General features: G+C 36.7%; 1 pseudogene; it reads left to right on the top strand.

The window, feature by feature from the left end:
• The first annotated feature begins 7,278 nt into the window (after nt 1-7,278).
• Nucleotides 7,279-22,894, top strand: part of LOC125645516 (uncharacterized) — a 72,272-nt pseudogene continuing 56,656 nt past the window's right edge.

Genomic DNA, 22,894 nt, shown 5'->3' with positions numbered 1-22,894 from the left:
TGTACAGTAAGAATGTATCATTTTCTTAATAATTGACTCTCCTTTCTCAATTCAACTATATCACTATCTGCAATGAATCTCAATGACAAAAGCAATGCACAATCTATGCAAAAAGAACAAATTTTCTTGAATTCGAGACACATTGCTAGACAATGATAAAGCTAAGAATACACCAGTATCTACCAGGAATATAAATTCCTATATATGCAATTGTATACGCAACTTTTACCTGTTAGCTATCCAGAGACACATGACTGCACGTGGTTACACGGTCAACAGGGGATGCTTACTCCTCCTAGGCACCTGATCCCACCTCTGGTGTGTCCAGGGGTCCGTGTTTGCCCAACTATCTATTTTGTATTGCTTGTAGGAGTTATGAGATTGATCACTGTTCGTTATCTTCACCTTGCATGGAAAACTGTTGATGTCTTAAGAATGATGACCAAACGTAACAATCAGGCATTGTCATATTTCGATCTTCCCGTGGGGATCCGGGATAGAATAGGTCCTCAGTACCGCTTACTTGTAGTAAAAGGCGACTAAATGGGGCTGTCCTTCGGACGAGACCGCAAAAACCGAGGTCTCGTCTCACAGCAGGTGTGGCACGACAAAGAAACCTCCCTGCTCAAAGGCCATGAGCGCCGATCATAGGCCTAAATTTTGCAGCCCTTCACCGACAATGGTGACGTCTCCATATGAGTGAAATATTTACGAGAGGGACGTTAAACAATATTCAATCAATCATATATTATCCTCTAGACTTAAACCCAGTCGTGTATGGCGATGGTCCTCTTACTGGAGGCATCTCGATCACTTGAAATAAAACCAGTATTGTGTTAATCTGCTATATTTCATTTCTTTTTAATAGATACAATATGTCATTCAGGCACGTATAATCAGATTGTGATGGGGGAGGGGGGGGGGGGTTCTTGGCAATGTATTGAAAACTGTTATAACGGATGACCCAACCCCCCTTTAAATCATTTTATTCACTTTAATATTTCTATTTATGATAGAGTGGTGCACAAATATTCAGAGGTATGTGATTCATGAAATTTAAGATTTGAACACATGTAGTGAAGGATAACCCCACCCCCAACCCCCAGAAAGCTTTGTACTCTCTACCGAGACAATGTAGTTGTGTTTTTGTTTTTGTTTTTTGCTGTTTTCCGCCATACTCAACAATTTTTCAGTTGACAATTTAGTTATAAAGACAAGAAACGCTTCCCTTTCTGCCCCAATATATGAAAGACGATATACGCGCCTGTTGAATCGAGACTGTAAGTGTTGCCTGTGAGAGTCTGTTTTATCAAAGTGTGACTCAACAATCGGGCGTCCCGGATAACATGATCTATACGAATCATCCATCTACTATAGTAAAACAGACGACACATACAATTATGTCAAACAAACAAAAATAACTCGCCTTCAAATATTTCCAACGAAATAAGTAGACGAAATTATAATTTAATTTAGAAGGAAGAAAGATGATCGCCTTAACAATGCATGGCTGCGGATAGGGTATTTTGTTTTTTTTTTGAAGATCCACTATACCGCCTTAAAAGATTAATATATTTGAAGAATTAGAAGTCCCATATCAATTTCATGACACCACGTTACTGTGCACGCGGTGCAGTCATACTAGTATACGTAACTTGAAAATCTACAACCATCCATACATATTGATTGCCTAATACTCTAAAAATCTGAATGTGATTAATAGATAAAATAGGTATATAATATCAATCAAACTAAATATGGGATGAGTGGGTGTGATTTTGGAAAGATGGCACAGTACATACAGTGGCTATCACAAAAGGATAAATCTCAAATTGTTTCTTCGACTGCTGAAGGCAGCATCAGAAAGGAGGCTCCGATCCCGATGTGATATCACGCGTCCGAATTTAATGCAAGTATTTCTCGTAAAATAACGGCATCTATTTTATATGAAAATAGATGCTATTATCATCGCGTGTTTTAAACTACTTCATGAACTGCTCATGGTCATAGGAACGGATTGTGTCGCGCGCTGAAATTGGTTGGAATTCATGGAGGAAAATGCGATTTGTAGTTTGAATATATTTACAAGTCTCCCTTGTGTGATTTTCTCACTAGCAATGTATGGTCTTGATGAAACAAAGCATATAAATATTAACTAGTTCTCGACTTCATTTGATCAGAATCAAGATGTCTGTAGTATATTTGATTAGAATCAAGATGTCTGTAGTATATCAGCAATTCTCCATTATCATTATCAATAAGTGGGGATCTTTTCCTCCATGATATATATGAAGACTTTCATGTAACTCTCTAAAGGGGCCTACTCTATCATTAGACTTTCATGTAACTCTCTAAAGGGGCCTACATAACCATGTCACTCTATCATTAGACTTTCATGTAACTCTCTAAAGGAGCCTTCATAACCATGTCACTCTATCATTTCTAATCTTTGTTCCTAAGCATTTGATTATCTATATGCTTATAATCATAAGCACCTAGAGCTGAGTTCAAAAACAAATTAAAATCTCTACACCGGGTTATAATTTTACAGTTCATGTTATGTGTGTATGTACAGTTTTAAAAAAACAACTGGGGGGGGGGGGGGGGGGGAGGGGGGGTGTCATTGCTTGGACCATGTACAATATGTATGTTGCATAGCAATACTTCATGACCTTCTATTAAATTAACATTTTTTAAGTAACAAGTAGTTACCATCTACATCTTTTTTGGTTAGAACCTTAAAATCAAAATTATTATCCATGAGGACAGCGACGCATCTTGAGTTTGAATCATAAGAACTGAAAAAAACACTACAATCCCAATAGATTTCTGATATCATTTTCAATTTCGCTTGAAAAATGTGAGCAATAAATATCAAAATTCAAATACTTTGAATAATTAAAAACTACTCTACGTTTTGCAACATCTCTCAGACCTTGACAATTTACTGTACGTTTTGCAACATCTCTCAGACCTTGACAATTTACTGCACGTTTCGCAACATCTCTCAGACCTTGACAATTTACTGTAAGTTAGTTAACCATTCACGTTTTGAATCCATGTAAATTCTAAATACACGATACCCACCACAATCATATCTCCCGTTCATTGAAAGAGAAAAGAGAAAGGCAGAAAAGAAAACCTTACATATATGTGTAGCAGTTTAGTTTCAATAATGTTGTCAATTTTGGGTTCGATAACTGTAACGTTTTGCGCCTTCCGCCCAGCATCTTTGTACAACGGTAAACGCATCAACAACGATAACATAGGGATGGAGTTCATCTGTATGAATTGGGCAACATTCTATTTCTCAATACAATTACTGGGAGCTTGGAAGCAATCATAGGCAACCAGACAAAATTCTATCCACCCCAATAAGCATTCACCATTGTTGGGATACGAAAGGGCACGGCTGTTTGACACCGCTCAGGACCACCACCAGTCAGTGGCGGAGCCCCCATGCATAAATGCTATCTTAAAGCATTTAATTATGGGGTCTTGTGGCGAACTCTAATTTTTCTGTTTTGGACCACTGCACCACCCAGGGTCACAGTAAAGATCATGTAAATATTGTTACACTTGATTTATTTCCCCATGACCTCTGCACCTCTCCGGGTCATGGACATTTAAGACTATTTTTACTTTGAACTTTCTATTCTTTGACCATCACTTCTGCATCTTCCAAGGTCAAGGTGACATAAAGTTGTTATTTTGCATCAAAATGTTGTATGTTGTTGATTGTGTTGCTGGGCTACCCATTGTTTTGGAGGCCCAATTTGTTTGTATTATCAGCCGTGCCCATAAACACCAAATAAATGTAACCCATAATTTGTTTGCTCTTATTGCGCTTGTAAGAAATAATGGTCGTTGTCAGAAAACATGCTTTCATGTAAAACATTATACATGCGTTCTTACTTTCCAATGAAGAATTTGTATATAATGTATACAATTGTAAACTAAAATGATATGATGTGAACTACTTTACATTTATTCATATTATTTATAAACACCCTTAAATGTATTTAAACAGTCATAAGCATTTATGCGTCGAATTATTTATTTCATTTGTTTGAGAACGGTGTATCACAATGTGATTATACACCCTATCACGACTCCTGAAGCTAAGATTCATTTATTGAATATTCTATCTTTCTATCACGACTCCTGAAGCTAAGATTCATTTATTGAATATTCTATCTTTCTATCACGACTCCTGAAGCTAAGATTCATTTATTGAATAATCTATCTTTCTATCACGACTCCTGAAGCTAAGATTCATTTATTGAATATTCTATCTTTCCATCACGTACATTGCAATGCAAACCAACCGATAAATTTCCCAAACATTACTTGCAGAAAGTAAAGATCTTTAAAAAGTCTATAAATTCTGAATAATTCAAATTATTCATACTTAATTAAACATTTCTTATAACCTCAACCTCTACTTGCATGGTAGATAATAGATATGGTGCTAGCATTCTTATCTTTTTAAAATATAAGCTTGGCTTTGATTATGTTTCTTACAATTCGTTGAATATTACGTATAACAGAGACGAAAAATTACATTTTTGGATAATCTTTATTGTATGTTTACATGTACAAATCATAAGTAGAAGCGTGTAGATCCTAGATCCGAAACTGAAAATAAGATGGGGGTGACATATGTGCCTGCTTGTTAAACTACCCCTTTGTGACCCCACCATGTGTGTCTGCTTGTTAAACTACCCCTTTGTGACCCCACCATGTGTGTCTGCTTGTTAAAGGACACATCTCGTGTTTTCAAAGTATACAGAATTATATGCATTTTGTCTTCCTTATGCTTATAGAAATTAATTGTAATAGTTCGTTCGCTGAAGTATTGCGATAATTAGCCACAATACGGACTTAAATCTAAGCCCCGATTTCAAAAAGCCTAGTTAATTAGATAGGTAGTCACGTGGTACAGTGACGTCATATGCGACCTTCGTCCATCAACTTGTTGTAAAAGTAGTGTTAGATATTTTTAAAAACTCGGGTTTTAGGGGCCTAATAAATTTACCATGGATAACATTTATTTCGATGTTGACAAATTTCTCGAGTCTTATATCTTTTAGCCACCAGTGCATACAAATAGCGACCCAAATTTAGCGAGAAAAGCGAGTATGAAATCTGCATAAATTTGCGAGTAAATAATGTTTACATCGGATCACTGTCTAAACACAATTTGGTAATGCCATGTCTGTAAACAACTGTAATTAGCGGTGTTGCTTTTCTAAAATAAACAGTGCAACTATTATTAAATTTATTTTTGGAGAAGTTAGATAGGCCTAAATTATGATACGATTACATGTATGTATCATTGAAAACTAGGCCTACTGTCACGCGCGCATTTCGAAAAAGAAAAAATAATAATAATGATCAAACTTATTATGAAAATCACAATACTTTTAAATTATTTTATTAAAGCAATTTTATTAGGCCTAATCATTATTTTTTGTTATCAACACGTTGTTACTTAGGAAGTGGGAGCGCGGCGTGCTGTTGTTGTAAACACATAGCGTTCCTTAAAAATAATGTAAGCATTATAATTCAATTCAAAGTTGGGAAATATTATATTTTATTATTTATAATTGAAAGTTCAATTATCTTTTATCTTTAAATTTCTTTTTTAAAACTACCAGTTGGTAGACACTGTTAGCAAAGTTCTGCCTATATGTTGTTACAAGGTGAAGGTCAGTTGGTGCGAGTGTGTATTGAATTCGAGAGCAGAACGGAAAGCATATGCCGTAGGCCTATATGTAACAGTGCGTAGCTTCGATAGAACCATTTTCTCGCAGTTTATCTACGTATTTGTCCAAGTGCTTGTTTGAAAAAGTACAGGGACAAATTTTACTGGGGGGTTTTATGGCAAAGTCGTTGTGCCGACAAAAAATATTCACGTCTTGTCCCTCATAACTTCCTTCGAAAATTGAAAAAAACACAGTCCAAATCTTCTCTACTGACAGCAAGTACACCCTTAAACGGCACAAAACACCCTAATGCAGTGTTATTTACAAACTGTTAATGTGATAATTGTTTGTTTGTCAATTAAATCTAATCTGTTTATGAAATGACTATCAACTGTTTTCAAATCTTCTCGCTCGAGGTCGCATATGACGTCACAGATAATGGCGCGTAAAATATCGAAGAAAATATGCATATCGCAAGAAATGAATTTCATCGCTTTCAAACTCGAAAACTACGCAAACTGTTTCATTTAAAACACATGTAAAGTAGTTTTAGGCATGAAATGAATTAATTTTGCTGAAAAAATTAAAAAGTTTAAAAACATGCGATGTGTCCTTTAAACTACCCCTTTGTGACCCCACCATGTGTGTCTGCTTGCTAAAATACCCCTTTGTGACCCCAGCATGTGCACCTTTGATGAAATATCAAGCCCGATACTTACAATTAAAATAAGCAATAACTTTTCTTCAGAAAAATTGTGACGTGCGGGCGCGCGGAATACAACTAGCTGATTTAAATATCTCCGCCCAGTTTTGAATAAATGAAAACCGTACGAATTCGGGTAGTAATTCTTTAGTTTTCAGACTAACCATTTAAAACTGAGTTTTTTCTGCCCCTATCTTCCAATATCACAAGGGTAAAGGACAGTGCAGTTACTGGATATACACCAGTGTTTGATATTTACTAAAACGTTTAATATATAAATCATTTTTTTTTCTTTGAAAAGAGTGATTGTGAAAACGGACCACAAACTATACAGCTAAAGTGCGGAGGTCCTTTCTATATTCTATATCTTGGACATCAGATATAAACCTATCTCCCTCTTAGTGATGTGAAATAAGTCAAGTTCGTATATTATTCTTCCCTCAGGAAAAGAAGTCATTAAATGTACTTTAATGATAAAAAATGATAAAAATTAAGTAATATAGATCTATGAAATATCATTTTCTATTGTTATGTGTGTGATTTAATATCGGTTACATGAATTAACAAAACAAATGTCCTCTTCCTCAAGATATCCATGTATAAAATACATTTAAAATATATCCTAGTACTCTAAAGAAATATACACACCTTTTCGGTATAGTCTGGTGCATGCCTGACCCAATAGCGGAAATTGGGTCAGGCATGCGCCAGACTATTTGTCGGCAATGACAACGACTTGTACATTATATAATTTGCGACACAAGCCCGAACGAAAATGAAAAATAGAGGACATTCCGAACGGCAACCTACTTCTACGTGGTCTGAACTAGCATCAGCCGGCGAAGTAACGCACAGATGCCCACCGTCTGTTGCAAAAGATGAAATTAACGGTGTTGATATTGCTTTTCCTGCTCTCGTTTGTTATATCAAGTCATTTCAGAGGAGGGTCAATCTCATGGAAGCCAACAGCATCACCTCGAGAGGTACAATTACGTATATTTACGGTACTTCAGTTGGGTAATATATTGATCAGTTTTGTTGCTTGCTAAATTTGAGGGGAAATACTTTTAATCACGTTTCAGTTAATTTAATCTGAGGTAGTTTATTAAAAAAAAAAAAATTGATAATATTACCGAAATTAAAATGAAGCAAATATTTGTGTTGGGTTGTATGTTTAAGAGACCATTGAATCTAATTTATATATATTTTTTTAAAAAGTGGATTAATGTAATGAAATACATTATACAGAACATAAAGGTTTACATGATTTGTACAATAGGTTCAGTCAAACTATGATTATTGAACGCGGAAAAAATGTCACAAAATGTAAAAGTTCATTTTGCGCTTAAAAAGTTATCTTAGCACAAAGTTCTTTAATCGGTGTTTTTCCGCTCCCCGTTCGGGTAGCATACAAAAAAGACCTGGGTCATAAAACGTGACATTTTAATAGCCTTCACGCAGCAGTTTTCCCCATCGTCGGATCATAGACAATAGTAAAATTACAAAGTCAAGGGTAGAAATTTGATAACTGGTGTTTTTAAAATTCCAGCTGGGCGAAAAGTCTATATATTCTATTTTATCTGCATCGTAATATTTCCGAGTTTTGACCATTTTATTTCATTTTTAAAATAATATATTTCTTTGATTTATCTTTTTTCTACTTGACATATTTAAAAAAAAAAATTTTATCCGTAGATATAAAAATATTAGCAAATAAGGTTTTCAATTTTCATTAATATTTTTTTGATTAAAAAATCAGAACGTTTATCTGAGTCGTTAAGAAAGTTTCGATGCTGAAATCATACTTCATAAGAGGTGTTTTGGCGAGCCATTAAATAAAATGTTGGTGTAATGAGCTACATGTACCATAAGATAGATAGTGATTGCTCCTTCGCCAAATGCTCGGCATTTAGAGGTGAGAATCACGAGTCTTTTGGATATGACTGAAAACGGAGGTCCCGTGTTGCGACAGGCGTTGGCCCGATAAATAACCCTCACTACTACGTCCCTGAGCGTTAAGCATAGGTCTAAATTTATGGTACTTCACCTACAGCTGGTGACGACTTTTAAAATATGAGTGAAAAATTCTCGACGGGACATAAAACAATCAATCAATCAACCACTCTGTTTAACCCATTGATTATGAAAAAAGCCGTCTTAAGATCACCAAAACCCACGGTCGTAAATGTGTATATTTATTTTTATTATCAGTGGGTTCAATAATCTGTAAAATTGTTCGAGAAAATTATGTTATGTATTCAAAAATAGTGTTCTGTGTTAAAAAAAAAAAAAAAAAAAAAAAAAAAAAAGCCTGAAAATCAAACCACATTGGCTTTTAATTGAAATGAATAAAACGCAGGTGATCAAATTATATATATTCGATGAAGAAAAAAGAAATAATGCACAAGAATAGATAATCATTAAGTATTATCGAATAAAATACTATTTGTTATCATATTTATATTTTCCCACAAATTCACGATTTTTGTAAGTTGATAATGCGTTCTAAATGAAATGAAGGCATATTTCGATTCCTAAAAATAAAATAGTGTAACTTCTTTATTTTTGTTATTATTTATAAGCATTGTCCATTGTACAAATAGAAATTAAGTGCATCATAATATATACTTTTAAAGGTAAGATGTACAATGGATATATAATCATTAATACCAACCATTCATACTCCACTCATACATTTCAAAAATAGATGAAATTATGGGGTACCTGTAAAGTGCGAAACGAAACGAAACGAAATCTATCGAAACGAAACGAAATGTACCGAAACGAAACGAAACCTACCGAAACGAAACGAAACCTACCGAAACGAAACGAAACAGATTGTATAATCGAACTCTTTTAATTATAATAATTAAAAATGGTATCTCAGGCCCCTGTTAAAGTTTACACATATAAATAAAATTCGCCTCCCCTTTGATGTAGGCTTTCGGTTTGACTGATACAAAGTTTTAAAAGTTGGTGTGGGGGGGGGGGGGGGGTAAGCACAAAGCACATAAATACCATGTGCAATTAGTTTCGGATCCATAAATTTCAGAACGGGAGGTTACAGTCTCACAGGTCAAAGGTCTGGGGAACACACTAAACGAGGGATGGGGTCGTCGGCGTTGGATCCGCTTTTGGGCATAGATACATGTTTCAGTATTTTTGTTCTAAAGACAAATATATGTATACATGTGGATATTGTGTATTTGTATGTAGTATATCAAACGGTGGATTCTGAATATGTCCTCCCGTTCTCTTTGTGATTTCTGCTTAAAATTCCCTTGTTCATAAGCCTTTTCATTTTACAAAATGCCGACCTCCTCCTAATATTATTGCATTAAAAAAATTCCGTTTTCCGTCCCGTTTTCAATTCCCCGTCTTAGCAACACCCCAAATGTCAATCTCTCACCAGAAGGCGTATTACGCTACGCTACAACGATAACTCTGGGTAGAGATTGCCCAAATGTATAGAGTTTTTCCATTATTGAAAGTACTCGCACCTCAGCAGTTAGAGATATAAAATAAGAGGTTAAGAGCTCTTCCTGCTTTCAATTTTCTCAGACACCAGCTTCTTCAAACAATGTATCTATGCCCAAAGGCGGATCCAACGTCGGCGACCCCACCCCTCGTAAAGTGTGTTTCCCCAGATCTCTGAGACTGTAACCCTCGGTTCTGAAATTTATGGATCCGAAACTAATTGTACATGTCATTTAATCAACTACGGATATGTACTTTGTGCTTACTCCCCCCCCCCCCCTTTCCAACTTTTAAAACTTTGTAACAGTCAAGCAGAAAAGCCTACATCAAAGGGGAGGCGAATTTTATTTATATGTTGTAACTTTCACAGGGGCCTAAGATACCACTTTTAATTATCATAATTAATAGAGTTCGGTTATACAATCTATTTCGTTTCGTTTTGGTAGGTTGCGTTTCGTTTCGGTGGGTTTCGTTTCGTTTCGGTAGGTTTCGTTTCGGTAGATTTCGTTTCGTTTCGTTTCGTTTAGCATTTTACAGGTACCCGAAATTATGCCCCCAAAATTCTATTGAGGTTGCTATAATAGTATCATAAAACATAAATTCATACAAAACATGCAGTAAAAAATATATTATTCAGTGGGTTCAAATATACTGTTCCACAAATTCCATTGTTTTTCAAAAAATAATTGATTGGAATTGTAAATAGATATACGCCTCTCAATACTGTATTTTGTTTTCAAGTGGTTCAGAAGACCTAAAATATTTTGTGTTTTACCTTGTAATGAGCTATTGAAAATATACTGTTTAGTATACAAAATAATAAAGTTAATTTTCATGTTGTCTTTGGAAAGTGGTAATTCTCCCAAAATGATATTCTTCAAACTAAAACCAATCCTTTTTGAAGTAGTCCTGTAAATATGCAAACTTAAACCTCTCCAAAGATCGAATACCTCATTACAACTAACAAACATATGTTGAATAGTTTCTGTTCCTTTTTTTTTTTACACAAGTTACAAACAACTGATGTTTTGATTTGAATTTTTTTTAGTACGGTCGAAGTTTCTGCTTTATAGCTGTTAATATTTTCGTGAGGAGGAAAGTTAGGGGCTTGGTAGAACAGTTACTGGATCCAGCAATGTATCTTTGTTTGTAAGGGTTTTTATGAAGTTTAGGAATCCAGTATAGGTACGGTAATTCATATTCATCTTTCTCATTGACTGGGATATCAAATGTGTCTAAAGCTGAAGCATGATTTTTGAAGAATTTTATCTTTGAAAGGGCAGTTGGATTATAAGTACGATTCCCAAATGTGGAATTAATGCCAAGTTCGTTTGAAATACAGTTGTAATAATGAGCTTTAGAAACAAAGACAATATTGTTACAAGCTTTGTCAGCTGGAAACCAAAACATATTCCTCATGTAACCTATCTAATGCTTTCATCACTATTCCATTATCACCTGCATATGGTGTTTTATCTCTCAACTGATTTGATACGCAAGAGCTTGTTCTGCGTATAGTCAGTTTTTAAATCGAGGCAAGCTACTGACAAACAAGTTGATGGTACAGGGGTTTCAACAGTCTCGATTAAAGTCAACATTTCGCAAATTCTAACGATCTAGTACAAGGGGCCCCCGTGAGCGAGTGGTTAGAGCATCGCGCACAAAATCACACGGCCTCTCACCCGCTGGCTTTGGTAAGTGAGAAAGTTTCCCAGTTTCCTTACGGAAGGTCGGTGGTCTCTATCCAAGTACATTGTATCTGGGTTCTCTGTTCCACCAATAAAAACTGGGCGTCACCAGATAACTGAAAAATTGTTGAGTGTGGCGGAAAACATCAATCAATCAATCAATCTATCAATCAATTGTCACTACAACCTATCATTGGGTCTAATGCTGTTTTGATAATTAGTCCATCGTCTGACAAAATTCATAGCAGAGATGAAGTTCTGTCGCCAATTAAAAGACCGATATTTTCTGAATTTAGGACCTTTCAAAATAAGTAATTTCAGGTCCTCATTTTTAACTATATTTATGTCACCAGTAATGACGTGTCCAGCTGGAATGTCGTTGAAAGAAGACGAAAAACAACACAACTTTTGCGCTCCATTTTTCTTCCTCTTTGGTTCTGTTTTCAATTTTGGCTAATATTTCGAAACTTAAATTTACTAAACTAGTGGTATGAATAGTGAAAATCTAAAATACATATTTTGCCTTCATTATAGGATTAAACATTCTTTTTGAAGAATTTATCGATGTGTAAACTCTGGACAATTAATCACCAACTGAATAAAAGTGCAAAGCAGTTTTATGTTTAAGTGTGGCACACTAAAGAACCGTCACTGCTCAATGGCCGTAAGCGCCGAGCATAGACCTTTTGATGCCTTTCACCGGTCTTTGTGACGTCTCAATATGAGTGAAAACTTCTCGAGAGGTACGTTAACGTAGGTCGCGGGTTTGCTTACGTCATCGTTTTCAAATCCTACGACTCAGCGTCTTGTTACGTGTATATTCAATACGCCGGTTTCAAGGTACACCCGAATTATTTCCCTTTGAAGAATTCTCTTACATAGTGAGGCGCGAAACAATTTGTTTACACGCGGGAGTGGGACTAATATTCATCACAGCGTAAGTGAATATACTCAGTGAGTTTCTCATACACTGTTAGATTACCCAAATTCGACTGATACACAAACTGAGTAAGTTATAAGTATTTAGGGAGTAATTAAATACATAGAATTCTTATCATATCACGTTATTTCGTTGGTCATAAATACCATATCTAAGATATTACTTGCAAATACGACATTGTTTTTATGTTTCCATTTTAGTAAAACATTTCTTTTGATAGTATTTTGTATTTCCCACATTTACATATCAAAAGAGAAGCCGCTTTTATTACATTTCATCGTCTTCCTCGTTGACTGTAGGTCCACTCTGTCCCACTTAGTCATTCAAAGTTCCACTAAATGCACCTCCTACACAGAAGAGTTCGTATCTCGAAACCGGCGTATTGTGACGTAACAGTTGTTTGAAAAAAGTATGTACATGGGTCAATGACTGAATATAAAGAACGTAATACCTTACTGATATCACATAAATAATATGTTGTACGGTGTGACCGTTGAGACGAGCGAAGCCCATTAAGATCTTGCAACACGACTTATAGACATTTTAACCGCCTCTATATTTAACGCGGGAAATATCATGCGGTGGATGTAAACAGCTACATCGTGAAGTCATATTAGCTGCAATTTTTTTCTTCTTTCAAACCAAGCAAACACAAAACGTTTGAAGCTATGAGAAATTATGTCTGGAATTTAAAAACGTTTATGGTACTTTCTAAACAATCTAATTAATTTGATTACGGGATTGTCAATGAAGTATACCGCAGTGACGGCGACATTTTTCCAGAAGCATTATGGGTGATACTCATCTTTTTTCAACTGATAAAGAGCAAATCACGTGACTCATATGTGTAATCATTGGAGCGAGCTTCGCTCGCTATTACCAACAGTTATTATCGAAGTAGAACATGCTTCGTTTGATTTTGTTAGTCTTTCTTTCGTTTCCGGTGCAAAATTTCGGCTAGTAATATGTTTTACCTTGTTACTGTAATATGTATACGGCGTAACCGTTGGACCGAGCGAAGCATGTAATGGTCATTGGAGTGTCCCAAGTGGTAATCATAATTCCGTTAAGTACGGTAGATTATGATTCATTTAAAAATATATATTCTAATGAAATTTCCTTGCGCTAAAAACCCAATAAGATCTCAATATTCAAGTGTTTTATATGGGGACAACAGTTTTACAGGATCCGCCTATTCATTGAACGCGGGAAATAAAACGCAAGGCGACGTCAACTGTGCATTGTGACGTCACATTTAGCTTCGACTTTTTTTTCTTTTTCAAAGCAAACAATAATACATTCCTTATGCAATGAGAAAGGCCGTTATAAAATTAAACAAAATTAAACCAATAAATTCAAAATGGTAAAATGTTACCGTAATTTTATCGTATGCAATTTATGCAAAGAAACTCATGAACTCGTTCATCTATTTAATCGTATTACGGTTTTATATGTAATTATTTGCTAAAACCTGTTATAATGATAATTATACAATATTTTTTTTTATTCACTTTGAACAAACTGGGTGTTTAAATTACGAACTACAAGTCAGAGTCTTCTATTATTGGCATTCAAAATAAAACACGAATAACTGTTGAAGCAGGTAATGAAAAAATAAATGGCGCCGCCCATATGGATCACGAAAATTTCAGTGAACGTATATAGAGATTATCTCTTTTTCTTTTGCTGAATTTGACTTTTTTCTTTTACATACGTGTTACCTTTAGAGCCTTGCTTCGCGGACGGGCCTTTGGCCCGTCCGAGCTTCGCTCGGTATTAGTTTAGCAGCGGACAACTTTGGGATGTTGGCAATGCTAAATTATAAGCGTTTTTATATCCTGGGGAAATATCGGTCAGCAGTTTCCCAGTTCATGAAAGTTTTATGCAGAGACTTGACGCGTTTAAGGCGGACATTTGAAAATGGCGAGTTCATAACTTCATTGCTGCCCCACCATACAAATTTCGTGAAGATCGGACAATATTGAATAATTAAAAGCGTTGGGCAGGGATATCCTACAAAGAAATGTTTCAATGTGCCCTTATGCAAATGTCCTTGAAAACATGAACTCCTGGAATAAATGAGCTGGAGTTGCATATACTTTAAAGCTCTCCTCCCCCCAAAAAGAAATTGACGAGAGAGAGAGAGAGAGAGAGAGAGAGAGAGAGAGAATCGATCATATTTACAAATGAATGCCGGTTTTGGGGAACAGCAAGTAAACAATACATGTATTCTAGTAAAGTTGAACCTTACAACTGCCCACCTCAAGCAGTGTTTGAAACTCGCTGTAAAATTAGCTAGACATGCAGGACTGACTGCTTGTAAAAGTTGTTAGCCCTGCCAAAGATCTACTAGCCCTGAGAAAATAACTGCATTTTTAAAAACTTCTTTTACGTATATTACTACATATACATATGTATCTATCTTCTAATGAAGTACGATGGACCTAATTCATTTCTAGTACATTATATTTCATTGAAAGTTTGATATACGGTAGAATATGCGGTAAAATGTACGAGATTGACGAGGTCTGTCCATTTTGTTACAGATACAATAACGAAGTTGATTCATCTAAATTTTATTTAGCTGAAATTTTATCACGTCCGATCGGGCGTCTATACCAAGAAATTTATTCGCCCGTTATATTTATGCGTTTCGGGCGGTCGGGCCAGTCTAATTAAAATCAGACTTCTTAGATCCGCGCCGTATACTCTGCGTAAGAAGATCTGACATTTGAACTTTATATCAGCCAATCAGCGCGTCGGCTTTGAAATCGTCGGTGTGCACAATTCAAGGAGAACGGCTGCGATTGTTTGGTTTGAAAGAAAACACATCACAGTTAGATGTGACGTCACAATGCACCGTTTACGTCGACTGGCGTTATATTCCTCGCGTTAATTAAGTAAACTCTTTTGATAAACTGGTTCCCCGCTGATTGGTGCTACACACAAATAACGGGTAAGCGGTACTTTGGTTAGCCCAAATGAGCTGATGTCATTGGTTAGTTGATTTTTATGTCTCACTAAAGAAATTCTGAATGGTAGAGTCGTTGTAGTCTAGTTATGACGTCAAAGTCTACTGCGCTACGTTACGAAGTTTCGCGCTGCATACGCCTAGATCTACTTCACTGTATATTCGTAATGTAGTGTAGTCGACTGTGACGTCAAAGTTAGCGTCGTTGTTGTTTTGAAAGGAACTCTCGTTATACGCGTGAAATAACGATACAGCCCGAATCCTGGCCGTCAAAAATTGGCGTTTACCTGTTGTACCCGTAGAGAAGCGAGATCAACAGGGAACCAGTTTACTCTTTTGAAAACTATTCAAATCGTACCCATCCCTATTCATACATAAATCGCAATTCACAATTAATTTGATTTGGGTGTATTTTATCTCGTACGTTTTGTTGTTTGTATGGACGGAATAGATTAGGCATTATTGCGAAAGTTTAAAATTCCTTATGTGAGAATATACAGTTTTATATAAACTTCTTGGGAAAGCGATTACTACAACTTGTTTACGAATTGCCGGGAACCGCCTGAATGTATGGCGCAATCTGACTGGCTGATAGATCTTATGAATATTCCAAGCAAAAGGTCATGTGGACATGACCCCCAATGGAGTTATGTCAGATCCTATCATAGCGATTGTGAGTGTATCCTAGGATCTGATTTTAATTAGATTGGCGGTCGAGCGCACGGTTATTTCAAACACTGCAACGGGCTGAAGACTCTAAATGAAAAAAAAAAAAAAACAACAAAAAAAACAAACAAAAAAACAAGAGAGTGAAGTTGGTCGAAAATCAGAAAAAATAGCTGACGTTTCAAGTGAATCTGCAATACAAGTTTAAAATAATTATAGTTTTAAACCGCGTTCATGTTTTCGAGGGGATATTTGGTTTGGGAAAATGAGCATTTCTAAGTGTTTGTGGGGGTGGGGTGGGGGGTGGGGGTAAATAAACATACATATAATAATTGTACAATAGAAACAACTTTAGTTGTATTTTTGATTAGAATATAAAGACATGATTAAATTATATGAAATCAAAAATTTAACATTAATGGGATTCAAAAATAAGATTATACTATTATATCAGTTTATTCATTGTTACTGCGATCATGTGATCGTAAAAGAAGAAAAGAATTTCAATATTATTAGCCGAGCAACACAATTAAGATATATAGCGCAATATTTGTATACATTTATATATATTAAGAAATTGTACGATATGTACATATATGTATTTTGTAAATAATTTATTATTTTGTCCATATATATGTTTGATTTCCCCTTCAAAACCAGGAGTCAATATATATAATATGTTTTACGGCGTGACCGTGTTTGAGGACGAAGAAAAAAAGTTTTGACATTAGTATCTATATCCAAAACAGGACAAAAACAACCCGAAGTTAGGACGCGGACGGAGCTGTATCAAAGCATCCTAATTTTTGGACATTTGATCCACCTATATATTGAACGCGGGAAATATAACGCAATTGATGTAAACAGTACATTGTGACGTCATATTCAGCGTCGTTATTTAGCAAATTTACAAACAAAGGGTTTGAACCACAACAAAAAACATGGCGTTAATCGTGGAGTGATTATATATGATTAAGAAAATAAGATTTACACGCTTTTACGGATTTTATGTGTAACATCTCAGAACGACGTGAACTAGGGTAGACGAGATTCAAAATGGAGGAATACATGTCCACGCGCTAATATTCGAATCGAGACATTGGTAACAAACTTTTCAAGTTCCATAAGTATGGTTTAATTTTTCATTATTTTCCTTTTAAACGTGTATATACGTGTTACCTATAGGGAGAGCTCCGCTCTCACGGCCCTTCGGGCCGTGAGAGGGCTTCGCCCTCTATAACGTTGTTTTGAGTTCTTTTTGAAATGATGCATGAAAAGTAAATGAATAACGTTGTTGAATGACGTCGCGAATATTTGGGTTTTTTTTTTTCTTTCATAAATATTTTTCAAATTGTTTTTGTTTCGCTTTGATATTGATATTATCAAGCACCAAACTCTGTCTATTTTAAGTTGAATTGTGCAATGAATAAAGTCAATCACTATTATTTTCTATATAATTCAATGGAAAACAGTGTCACTACCGTTAAAACAATTGTATTTTGAAGACGTAATTACTAAAAAAAAAAAAAAAAAAACAAAGAAAAAAACAACCTGTGCTGTTGAATGAAAACAATTTTCACAGAGTAGTACATACATTGTCAAGATACATCGGTCAAATCTTCAGGTGGGGTTGTTTTCGAGTGAGAAAGAAAAAGTCTGTAAACCCGCGACCTACGATTTACGTTAAACATGATGCAATCAATCAACCAACTGCAAGGGCAGATCACTCTTTTTTTCAATAGAGTAAAAACTTTCAATCCAATAGAAACAAGGAATTGTGGCTCCAGGGATTCCGGAGACCTCGGATTGTGGTACCGGGGGATTCCGGAGACCTCGGACTGTGGTACCGGGGGATTCCGGAGACCTCGGATTGTGGTACCGGGGGATTCTGGAGACCTCGGATTGTGGTACCAGGGGATTCTGGAGACCTCGGATTGTGGTACCGGGGGAGTCTGGAGATCTTGGATTGTGGTACCGGGGGATTCTGGAGACCTCGGATTGTGGTAACGGGGGATTCTGGAGACCTCGGATTGTGGTACCGGGGGAGTCTGGAGACCTCGGATTGTGGTACCGGGGGATTCTGGAGACCTCGGATTGTGGTACCGGGGAAGTCTGGAGACCTCGGATTGTGGTACCGGGGGAGTCTGGAGACCTCGGATTGTGGTAACGGGGGATTCCGGAGACCTCGGATTGTGGTACCGGGGGATTCCGTAGACCTCGGATTGTGGTACCGGGGGAGTCCGGAGACCTCGGATTGTGGTACCGGGGGAGTCCGGAGACCTCGGATTGTGGTACCGGGGGAGTCTGGAGACCTCGGATTGTGGTACCGGGGGAGTCTGGAGCCCTTAAATTGTGGTACCGGGGGATTCTGGAGACCTCGGATTGTGGTACCGGGGAAGTCTGGAGACCTCGGATTGTGGTACCGGGGGAGTCTGGAGACCTCGGATTGTGGTACCGGGGGAGTCTGGAGACCTCGGATTGTGGTACCGGGGGAGTCTGGAGACCTCGGACTGTGGTACCGGGGGATTCTGGAGACCTCGGATTGTGGTACCGGGGGATTCTGGAGACCTCGGATTGTGGTACTGGGGGAGTCTGGAGACCTCGGATTGTGGTACCGGGGGATTCCGGAGACCTCGGATTGTGGTACCGGGGGATTCTGGAGACATCGGGTACCGTGGCCGGTTGGCGGAGGCGCGGCGCACACGAGCAATCTACTGGTTGTCCTCTGTTGCTCATGCGCTCCCACTTTGACATTTAAATTTCGGTCCAGTCTTGATTCATTCGGCACTTAGATTTATTTTCAACTCGATCTCAATTAGTACATCTGGTTTTGACTACAATAAATCAAAGTATAAAAGTTCTTTGCTATGGTAAACTTAATTACTTTAGCGGTATTCATATTTCAGCGCCTTTCACGCTTCTTCTTGTCCGCTAATTAAAATTAAAATCAATGTGATTATTGTTTCTAAATTAATCAAAAGTTAAGGACAGTATACACGTTTTATATGAACAAAGTATTTACTATGAGAAATGCAGTTTTGCTAACGTAAATTCACATTTTTCATTCAATATATCTTTTTTCAGTATAGTATGCTGCAGTTAACTTAGTTTTCACTAGTATACACAAAACTTTTACCTTGGTAGTAAGCCAAATATTTCTCTACACAAAGTATTTTTCTCTATAAAACCATGGTGTTCTTACTTTGATTAATCAAAGGTTGAATGTTTTCATTACCAAAAAAAAAAAAAAAAAAAAAAAAAAAAAAAAATCACCAAAGCTTTTCTAAGCTTCTACCGGTACTATTATAGTTAATCAAGATTTCTAAAATCTATCAAAATTAATACGGGATATCGGAACTAGAAAATTTTGGAACTCTTCAGAAAAAGAAGTTGCGAAAATTATGCGTCAATTGGGCAACTCTTGTATACAAATTGGCGATTGTTTAAGACAACTCATTTCTGATACAAAAATATCTGCCTGGTTTGAAGATTATTTTTCAGAATGTTGCAAATGAATGCCCTGGTACCAAAACATGAGATATCACTTTTCAACTACAGCAAAAAATAGTTTCAGAGTTTTAACTATAGTCAGTCATTTTGTTATTGTACATGTGCTATATTAAAATCCAAACGTTTCAACACTGCGCTGGGGCCAACCAAAGTTTTCATATACATGTATATCAGTTGATCACCTCCATTTTATTCATTCAAAGCCAATAATATCGTTTGATTTTCATGTTTTGTTTTACACAGAAAACTATTTTTGAATAACGTAATTTTCTCGAACACTTTCACATATTAAATTTTGAATGGAAATATCATACATACATGTACTTGTATCAAAAACAGTTTAGCAGTAAGAATGACACGCATGAATGAAAATATACTGCAAAAATTTAATCCGACCATGATTATCGGTACACAGATTCGAACATCACGAGTCTGTATTCATAGCTATAAATCCATCAGATTAATCAAAATATCGATATCATATGCGGTTAGATAGTCGTGAAGTTTATCAGTAAACTGTTTGCACAGCTAGATCTTTAAAATACCAGTCTTAAAATTTATACACTTGACTTTTGAATTTTACTGTCATCTATGATCCGACGATGGGGATAACTATTGTGTGTTTTTTTAATGTCACGGTGTGAAAGTCCCAGATCGGGACCCTTGTCCTTGTTGTGTTGTGTGCAACTAGGTAAGGGTTTCTATATTCAAATGCGCTATAATTGTTTGGGTGAAATTACACTCAAATGCACAGTATAATTAAAATTGTTGCGGTTAAACACCGAAACGATACATTCCATACGATACGTTGACTGTTACTAAGCAGAAAGCTACCGTTTTCATTTTTCCTTTATTTCCTCCCAATGGAGATTCATGCGATACAAAATCAAAATATGTAGCTTTAAATAAGTGCTAATTTGTACATATGTGCAAAAGATAATATGAAAATAAACATAATGCAAGGAATATCAGGTTAAATACAAATACATTTGCACGTAAGTTTGCAATAGAGTTAATGCACAGGGGCTACATGGAACATTATGAGGATGCTGTTGTTTTTCTGTAATACGCCTCTGCCACATCTTTTATAAATCGAAAGTTAAAAAGATGGAGTCCTAGTCCGAGAGTGAGGTAGTTAAGCCTCTCGCACCGAGAAGAAACAAATATAAATCATTCTGCGACAGTCCTGATAACTCAGCGCCTAGTGAGATGTCGTAGTCCTCAATCACAGTTTCCCACCAGGCATTGCGATACAGGGATGTTTCAGGGCAGACTGTAGTAATGTGCTCGAACACGCTCGTAAAACTTTTTGTACAGAGGCAACACGATTCATGTGGTGTGTTTAGGAGGGTCAATAGTTTCACAATGAATTTACACAGAACAATGCCTTGAATATTATCTGGAATAACCCATAGATGTTTAGGTGGTTTGTCTGCGCAGAGAATGTTAAATTGAACGAAGTCAGGGTCGGCACGCATTCGGTTGCGTCTAGATGAAGAGTGAAACGATATGACGGAAGATTTCACGGATATTTTCCACTGTGACTTGTTGGGGAAGAATCCATTTGCGAGGTACTCGGTTAACACGTGATACAGGTTGTATTTCAACAGTATGAAAGTGATGTCCTGAATAAACCCATAATGCTTAATACTGGGATTGAACAAGTAGGAAAACAGACGGATGATGAATATACGCTTTGTAAGGTATGTTGTGTTGAGTTCACAGAGACGACCAAAGAATTGCAATTTCTTGATGTCGATCTCTGCTGTAATTGGTAGGAGACCTAGAAGGCTTTCGCACATGTCTAATCTAGTATGTTGGGGCAGTCCCATAACATGTTTTGCGACGAAATGTTGGAATGTGTTAAGTGACTTAATGTCTTTTGCCCGAAGATCGCACCATAGCTCGCATCCATAAAGAACCGATGGTAGAACAACTTTTTTATAGAGTTTGGCAACCGTTATGGGGTTCAGCTGTTCGGACGTTTTAAGAGCGAAAAATGCTTGTCGTCCTTTCCTGCAAGCATTAGATGTTCTTTTGCCTGGGTCAAAATTAGAGCTTAAGAGAATTCCAAGATGATTGTATGAATTGGAAGGTTCAATAGGTTCTTTACCAAGATGCCAGCTGAAAGTGTCGGCGGGATTACAACCTTTTTGATGAAAATATAGAACGTTGGATTTTGCAGCATTAAAGGTAAACCGCCAGCGTACGGAGTATAGGAAAATGTTATCTAGGATTTTTTGAAGCTCTCGTGGAGTGAGAGCAATAACACAAATGTCATCTGCCAAGGTAGGGTTTGAGCTTTGGATATTGAAGACTCCAATGTTTGAACTTGGGTTTTGAATCTCTAAAAGTAGATCGTCTATGAATACGAGATACAAGAAAGTGGAGAGAACACCTCCCTGTCGGACGCCTTGTGATACCCGAAACCACTGTGATTTGGTCTGGTTAACTACAACGGAGACGTGTGTGTTGGAGTGACAGTCATTTATTAGAGACAACATAGTGCCCGATATTCCGAGTTTGAATAGTTTGCACATGAGGCCGAGCCTCCATACCGTATCAAACGCTTTTTTTATGTCCAAAAAAGCAACAAAAACAGAACTATTGTGTTCAATGTTATGAAAAACAGTCTCTTGCAAATTAAAAGAAGCTGTTAGACACCCAAGTTTTTGCTGGAATCCTTGTTGTTGAGAACAAGGAAATGGGATTGTGGGCAGTATGTTTGTCTGTATCCTAATAAGAATGAATTTTTCAAACATTTTAAACACGCAAGGGAGGAGGGCAATTGATCTGTAACTGTCTGGAGATTTCCGAGGTTTGTTGTTGCCTTTATAGATGGGTACGATCAAGTCTTTTTTCCAACAGGATGGGACGTACCCAACTTCCAGGATTGCGTTGAAAAGGTGAGTGATGCATCTTGCTAGATGTATACCGCCATGAATAAAATGTTCATTTTGAATGAGATCGAGACCGGGTGCTTTCTGTGTTTGAGATTGCGAATTATGTTATGTATTTCGTCGACAGTCGCAGGACCTCCTGTGAAACCAGCATTTCATGAACATGAGGCACGTTCGAGTTCGCTATAGCGGTTTTCAATTGAAGTGAGGAAGTCAGAATCGTAATTTGAGTTTTCTTTGGGATTATAAATGTCTGAGAAATGCTTCGCGAATGCAAAAGAGACGCAAGGGGGGGGGGGGGGGGTCATCGAACTGTTCGTCATTATACTCA

The sequence above is a fragment of the Ostrea edulis genome, chromosome 6, assembly GCF_947568905.1.
Source record: "Ostrea edulis chromosome 6, xbOstEdul1.1, whole genome shotgun sequence".
Taxonomy (NCBI): Eukaryota; Metazoa; Mollusca; class Bivalvia; order Ostreida; family Ostreidae; genus Ostrea; species Ostrea edulis.
The sequence above is the reverse complement of the archived record's forward strand: the minus strand, read 5'-3'. Positions and strand labels throughout refer to the sequence as shown.